Source organism: Vanellus vanellus, assembly GCF_965231255.1.
Source record: "Vanellus vanellus genome assembly, chromosome: 23".
NCBI lineage: Eukaryota > Metazoa > Chordata > Aves > Charadriiformes > Charadriidae > Vanellus > Vanellus vanellus.
Window position 1 is genome coordinate 1376321 of NC_138928.1, and position 8202 is coordinate 1384522.

The window sequence follows — 8202 nt, forward strand, 5'->3', positions numbered from 1 at the left end:
AGCAAAAGCCTTCCAAAAATTGTCATAGTGTAATTCATATCTCCACTCACAGCTGCTTGAAACATAGGTGTCCACATTAAGATGATCACCGAGGTTGCTATTTATTCAACAGAAGCAGACAAATACTTCCAAAAGGCAATCTACCCCTTCCTAGATGAAATGCTGTTGACCAGCACCCCCAGCACACCAGGGCTAACACTGGAATTAGCTCAACACTCTCACTCCTCTGAAAAACACATCAATGTCACGCATCAGCCTTGTTCAGGTAACCAAGTCTTGGCTATTTCTCATCCCAGGCAGAAGTCTGTCTGCTTTTCAACTGTGAAGACATCCCCTTTGGAGACAGTGGCAAAGCTTCCACGGCTTTGGTTGCAGAGCAGGAGCAAGCCCTTGACTACGTACAATATTTTTAATCTACCAAAATAAACCAGCTAGCCTGATGGGATAAGAGGACTGCCCTTCATCTTGTCTATCCATCAATCTGTCTCGATGAGACAGACCAAGAGCCCATTCCCTTTTGCAGTCTGACTGGACACTAGCGGTAGGGCCATAAATCAGGTAAGTGAATAAGCAAAACATTTGGGACTCACAGGATTTGGAGGTACTAGTGGTGTCACAAGTAGTTATTTATGAGGTTCAGACAGTGAAACACACAGACGAGATGTGATATAATTGTTGGCAGAGACTGGTGAGCAAAATTAGCCAAACTTGTAGAGAAGTGACAGGCGGTAAGCAGTTCATACAGAGGTGATGGGTCCAGAGGCATGGGATGTACCACAGACATTGGCACACGGACAGTAAATGTGGGATACAAAGCAATTAGCATAGACCACAGTAGAAGACTTGAATCATCATTATAATAAATCAATCAGCAACAGATGCAGCATTCTATTTCTTTTTGTAATTCATGAAAATCAGGACAGATGCAGCACAGCAAATGTTCTAAACAAAATACCAAATTGTTCTGCGGTCAGTCTCAAATTCTAGGTGTGCTCTACACCAGAGGACCCAGATACTCACTGAGAAGAAGGATCTCCCACCTAAAATTTTCTCTTTTAGCTTTCGGTAGTCTTTCTTCGTTTATTTTTTAACTTTAAGTAATATTTTGAACTTGAGTCTTCCCATTTCAGATGATTTTTAAAGGAAAATCTCAAAAACTTTGGTTAGAACCCCAGAATTGAAGTCCAGCAACTGCAGAAGTACAACTTCATAAAAACTTCTGAGCAGGTCACAGAGGGGGAACGTCACAAGCACTCCAGTGATGAATGGAGGTCTTGTGTAGAGTAGGGAGGAATGCCCAAGGATCAGATTTTGTGTGACTTATCCCTTTGGTAAATCTATACTTGACTTGATCTTCTCTTCTGCCTCAGGGATTATGAATATAACATAAGTGATTGCTCATGCTGTCCACAATCTACATATGCATACACCAGATATTCTATAGCTATTTACTTATGAAAGTGGCATTGATATAAAACGCCAAAAGGAGACACACACCATCTATATTTTCTAAGTGAACGAGAGCAATTAAGTCCTAACAGCGGTGAACAGGACATTGAATTCACATCAGTTTGGTGAAGCAGGTATGGGATGACAACGCAAGAACCAGTCAGTCTGTTCCTTTCAATGTCCGTAACATAGCCATGAATTCTTTCATAAAATAGACACGCATTTTCATATAGTCATTAAGTTTACAGCAAATATCACAGAGCAAATACAACAGAACTTTACTAAATGTCCAGAAGAAAAAATAATATATCCCTACTTACTGTCCCAAGAAACAATGCATCCAAGATAAAAAAAAACATTAGAAACCATAACATACCTGTGCCACAAGTCCCATGTTAGCTCCATGGGACAGTTACAGCAGATCTTCAACAGCCTCCCATCTTACCAGGGAAATCAGTGTATGCTACAGGACACCACTCCTCCCAGAACATTTACACGAGTTTTCAGACCTACTGCAACACAGACCAATGTCTGCCGCAGCAGGGAAGGTGACACTTCATACTCCCAGATCTGCACCAACCCCATACAAATCTCAGTGGTGACATGACAAAACTCACTACCTTGTGGGCTGAGCTTCTGAGATGATCCTGCTTGAAGTCAATACTGTGTCTCCCGGGACCACGGTGGCTTCGTCTGTTGACTCAGACCACAGAGCTCTTCATTGCTGTTCAACAGGTCTCTTGGGCGCAGATTTTAGTGATCTGTATGAAAGAAGCCATGCCCTTTATTAGTCTGTTGTAAATGTGACTAAGTGGCAAAAGAAATGACAAATTCTTGTCCCCCTCACACCTCTCCACTCTCCCAGAAGCTAAGTCTGTGCTCAGTAGCCGCCTAGCCAGGATGTCTCTATACTGTGGTGCATGCGGTTGCAGGGGGCTCATTATACACCCATGCTTCCCACAGCACCAAGGGAGGTGGAATTGAACCCGGTGCCTTTGGCAAGCCTCAAACAAGGCAGTGGGCCAACTTGGTCAGATGCGACCATCAGTCAAGGCAACGCTGGATTTCCAAGTGCAAGCTGGGTCAAGACTTTGTGCCTCAAAGAAGGACAAACATTTGTGCAGATCAATGGCTTTTCCAAGGAAGGGACAAGCTGTACATCCAAGTTTTGTAGGACACACCAGTAGACTGGTTCTCAGAGGCCCTTAGGAGATCTCATAATCCCTTAGCAGAGACGTAAAAACAGTGGATTATTGCATTTTTGTACGGGGCAACCATGCCTGGGCTTGGCCTTCATAAGTAGAGTCTTTCAGTCTGTGCTATTCTGAGAGGTCTGAAAGAAATCCAGTTTCTCCTAGAACAGCTTCACTGCTACAGCCAGAACAGACATCTCAGTTTGCAGTCTTTCCTTCCAGCACAGCCACAGGTTGACCCCTATTCCCACAAGCAGCAACAAGGCCACTTGTTTCCATGGACAGGTTTACCCTTGGGGTGCAAGTGCAGCATATTGTGCTCAAAAATCTTTTGCTTCCAGTCTGCCCTTGCAACTTGTAAACCTTCCTTCCTCTATCCAGAAAGCTCAAATGGACACAGCTCACTTGGAAGCAAAGGTACCTCTATCTAATTCCCGACGTTCACAAAGATGGCCAATCTGGGAGCAAATGCTATCTTCTCACAGGAGCACGACACGCAGACAGTCCAGCCTGCTCAGCCCGGCCATCTACTTTCATTCACTTCTGGCTGAGATGGCTGAGACCATGCAATCTTTTTTTTTTTTTTTTTTTTTTTTTCCCATTGCATTGGGTGCCATATAATCATATTAAATCCTCATGTTCAACTCTGAGATGAAGGGCTGGCTCCACAAGTATTTTTATCATGGTGGCCATGGTTCACATGATGTCTCGGCTAACAGAACCAGAACAAGGTTTTCCTCTGATTTCCCTTTAGATTAGAGTTCTAAAATCTGTGGTCAATGGAGAAGGGAACATACAGCAAAAACTATTGCTAAGTTATAGTTAAGACTCATGTTAGATAAAGAAGGAAGAAGCATGAAGAGCACACATTTCCACTAGTCTTAGAAAGATGATCTTACAGCGGAAAAGACACTGGTACAGCACTACGATCTGTCAGTTGTTCTGATCCAGATATCAAAAACTTCTCCTTTGTACGGCTGGGGATCACCATTTTAATCAACAAGTAAAAGATAAATGTGGAAATTAAATTCGGGAGTAATTTTCTTCATTCCTCCTTTCCTTTTGACAGTTATTGCTGGTGAGAGCATTTATACCTTCCCAGTCCCTAAGAAAACAACATCAACAGAGGAAAATGTGATTGTTCAAACTGATGCCTGGGCTAAGATCATTCAGTTTTACATCCCGTGTTACATTTGCAGTAATATAAAAGTAGAAGCAATTCCAAAGTCAAATGTAAACAATTTGAAAGTTAGCAAGCCAAGGAAATAAGACAACAAGGATTTTCCATCTGCTGCTGGAAAATCCTCTCACTCAGTAGCAGAAACTCTTTTCTAGCATTGTACTTTGTGGGTTTCTCACAGTCCCTTCCTCCACCTGCTTTGGCCAATGATCATCCCAAGGATCCTTCCTTAGACAGTAGTCTAACTAGTCCAGGGCAGCAGTTACGGTGCTTTTTTGATCGGATGCTGTTGCCTTAACGTTAAGTAGATTAAGAGAACCAGCTGATACACAAGTCTCCAAAGACAATAACACTTCATGTAAGCCACGGGAATTCTCCCAGAGGAGCATTTATCAGCCTCTACTGAACCCTGGATTCAGCTCTCATCAAGTGCAGCAAGAGCCTTCCACTTAGCAGAGTCAGCCCAACCACAGGACCTGAGCTATCCAGAGCCATCAGGCTTACTGCTTGTCCCCTTCCCCTGTACGCTCCCTTTCCAGTCATTCCCCACTGAAAAGTGCACGGCCGATCATATTCAGTCTCAAATCACATTTAGCTGTTGGGGTCTGCTTGAACAGCTGAGGAACTCCTAATTAGATAACTCCTAATTAGACAGATAGTTGGGTCTAGCAAGTACAAGGAGAGCCACAATCCTGCCTGGTCTACTCAATCCGGACTTGAGAGGGCTTTGCCTTATTTCCAGCCCTGGTTTTACAGTTTTCTTGGGGGGAAAGAAATGGAGACCTCTCCCACAGATGGACTGATAACTTAAAACCATCTGTGACAGAGCAAACTCCTCCAAGAGATTGACCTTCTTCCATTTCACAGCTTGTTTTCCACCCGCCCACCCAAAAATCCTGTTAACCCCTGCATGCCAGTGGATAAGCTATCACATACCACTGAAAATTGCAAAATGTCATAATGAAGCCTGGTACATTCAGCAGCGGTCACTGCTTTCACTGCAAAGGGAGCACATTTTTCCCTGGAAGGGAGTTCATTCCTCTAATGAAGGGCAGTGAAGAAGTGTCAAGAGGCAACAGCTGCAGGACAGTTATTTCAGGACTGAATTTAAAAGTACATTTTATCTGGAAACGAGACTCTTCCGATTTTCTGTTTTCCCTGTAGTTCCCTTCTTCTTCCATATACCAGTATGAAGTCTACCCGTTCCGACCAGTGACAACTGGCACAACTCTTCCTGTGGACTGATGGGGCCCACCACGTGGCTCAGATAGAGCAAGAAGTGAAGAAACCAAGACCTGGTAGGTCCAAAAAGCTCACTGGATTTTCCAGTTCATGAACAGAAGACCAAGGTCAAAAGCTAGTCTCATACTCGAGTCACTTGGCCAAGCTGCACCATTCCCCTGCACAGCATGGGTGTCTGGTCAGTCACCGAGCTGAAGGTCAAGGTGATGTCAGGGAGGCTTTTGGGCAGAAATATTTAGTTCGGTAGTCAGATTCAAAGTCTACTTTGACATAACAGCAATGAGAACCGCGTAAACACTACACAAAAAAAAGTTGCGTTCATTTAAGGATGGGCAAGGGCATGGAAAATGGAATAAAGGTCCAAATTCAGTGAAGACTACCAGTTCCCTGCAGCCCTACAACCACCCAACATACTACATCGCATCTGGCGATTCTGACAGTACTGGTCTTGCTGGTCATTTAAAGGGACATTCTTTTGGTCAGATCAGGCTATGGACCAGGTGGGTCACAGAACGGCATTTTGGTTTTACCAGGAGAATGCCCTGCTCCAGGATGAGGAACAGTCACACCATGCATGCAGGTGCCCCAGATGAGTCTCACGGACTCATAATATTTGATTTTAAATAAATGTGATGCACCAAGTATTGAGTACTTGCTGCTCCCTCTGACTTCAGTGGAAGATGCCCATGCTCAGCCCAGTCCCTCAACACCACATCATCCACATTGTACAATCCAGAAGAAATTTAAGGGACTATTTTAAGGCTCGAAGCCTCGGTTATTTTACCTCCCACACCCAAGATGCCAGTCTGTCCCTTTGTCACCAGCAAGCTGAGGTCTGTCATCACTGTTCACACACAGCCATGATTAGACCCACGGCAGTTAGCTGGACTTTCACACACTGAGATGCAACTGAACATAAGGAAAAGATTAGAACCACGGTAACAAATTCAAGAAGCAGCAGTGCTCTGCTTTCGCACTGCAGATTAGCTCCCTCCTTCCCATGGCATACAGTCTCCCTTCTATTCCCCTGTTCAGCACTGATTTAAATCTGTTTGCATCCATGACTGACTGGAGGGTATTGCTAGTGCAATCCATGATTTAGATGGAGCACGGCTGCCTATAAACCCAACGTTCCTACCTTGTGCTAGCTGCCCTCATGACTAACTTTCCTGCATGTTCCACCGCCTGGGCTGGCCAGTGTTGGAGTTTACTTATCCTCTTCCTTTTGAGGAAAGAAAAAAAAAAAAAGGCTGCAACAGATGTTTAATAAAGACTCACCAAAGATGCAATTAAACATCAACATACTACCAGAAATATCACCCCATCAGTACCTTTCATCCCTCCTTGAGACACTGAAGAAAACATTTTAACCCACCGTGTACTTTAATGAATGTAGAGACTAAGGCATACCTGCACTGCTTTCATTTGACCCTATATGACCATTGGACTTTGCTCAATGTCTTCTTTTCCAGCTAAAATTAACTATGTATGTTCGAACCACTTCGCATGCACCACCCCTTGGTCATGCTGAAGGTTAATAAAACTCATTGCATGCAGTAAAAGAAAAAAAAAAAAACAGTGCTTTTAGATGCCACAAGGGATTCAAGTTATAAGTTTTTTTTCTCACTTTTCCCTCCCTTCGAACTACAGCACACAACAAATACCCCAGTTCTGATTTATTTATTTGTTTCCCCAACCTGCCAGTGGCAACAGAAGAAAAAAAGCCCAGTCCTCGCATGACGAGCTATTTTAATATTTCATGCCCTAATGTGCCAGGAAGTTTGACACTGAAACAAATGCTAAGAAAATCTCTCTGAAACTTCAGGAGGCCACAGTATGCGTCACCTTCCCACTTTCTTTGCAGGACACCTGAACTTTATTTTCCAACACTGTTCTAGCACTGCCCTGCCTGACCTGTGCCTGCACAAGTTCATGTCTGGCACCTACAAAGGTGCCAGAGGACTCCCGTTGCTGGGAATGCTGTCCCGCTCCTTCTGAAGGTTGTCCTCTGTCAAACTCTCCCCTTACCCAGCACTGTAATATCAGAATAAAATAAGTGTCATCCAGAGCCAGAAAATTATGCCAGCATCCAATGGAGAAATAACTGAAATAGAAATAACCACAGCGGAAAGCGAGGGCATCTCTCCCCTTTCACCCCTATTTGCTCCAGGAATCCTGCAGTTTCCCAAAAGTGTGGCAGGGTTCCCCTTCGTGCAAGCATGAAACTAGCAGGGTCTGTCACTCCCCGTCGTCATCTTTTCTGCCTTGTGAAGGTGATCACAAGGAGCTCAAACACACTTTAGCTCACAGCAAACACAGCTACTTATCTGAAACAGGTACACAGCACTCACCTGCGTGTGCCACCCCAGAGGTCCTCTTCTACCCCGACTGCTGTCAAAGCTGCAGCTCACCCGTGTCCTTCCTGCAGTCAGTGCTCAGCTGTGGGATCAGTACTGGGTCCCTGGGATCCTTCTCAGCTGCTCCCTCTGTCTCGCCTTCTGCCTCTCCTTCTCTCACACTTAATCTCTCTCGCGCCCTCTCCCTCTGGTAGGTGAAGCCTGTCACAGAGCTGTTAGCCTGCGAGACATCCAGATGATTTTTTTTTATGTGAACCCGATGCACCTGCCTCCTATTCGTTATTATTTTAGTCCATACCAGTAATGGTGCTGGACAAATTTGAGATTAACATAATTCTTCAACATTTCACAAGTCAATTGGAGTGGTGCTTTTTTTTGCAGATTGTGTTTCCTCTTCACAGCAGCTCATTAAAAAATTTCATACAACTGAATGGCTCTGGATGCTTTAAGGGAAACTGCAGCTTAATTGTCTTGAAACCAATCTCAAGAACAACTAGGGTTACTAACTGATCAGATAAATTGAACTTCAGTTAAAAGTGAGTGGCCAAGCACATTTAAAGATGAGGCTTCTCTGTATAATCTCCTTTTTTAAATAACTCTTTGAAGAGTTAGCATTATGAATATAAGAGACGGACAGAGCACTTCATGGCACCAGCTCACCGTGCTAATGTGAATTTATTAGGATGAGTTGAAAAGCACGAGCCTGCACTCCAGTTACATAGCTGAGAGCAGCTTCTCTTACCTACATAGCTTTGTACACCCCTTGGAATAAAAGGCACCT

At 44.1% G+C, this 8202-nt stretch overlaps 1 protein-coding gene across 2 annotated transcripts in view; it reads right to left on the reverse strand.

Moving 5' to 3' along the window:
- The window catches only part of IGFN1 (immunoglobulin like and fibronectin type III domain containing 1), a 40168-nt gene extending 32527 nt beyond the window's left edge, over positions 1–7641 (reverse strand). The window contains exons 1-2 of one of the 2 annotated variants that reach the window (XM_082494470.1): positions 7416–7641; positions 2070–2210 (exon numbers count right to left, since the gene is read on the reverse strand). The gene's annotated coding sequence lies outside the window, so the exon portion shown is untranslated. Of the gene's footprint in view, positions 1–2069; positions 2211–2298; positions 2369–7415 lie in introns of those variants that run through there. The other variant, XM_082494471.1, reaches the window with a different exon arrangement.
- Between the last annotated feature and the right edge of the window lie 561 nt (positions 7642–8202).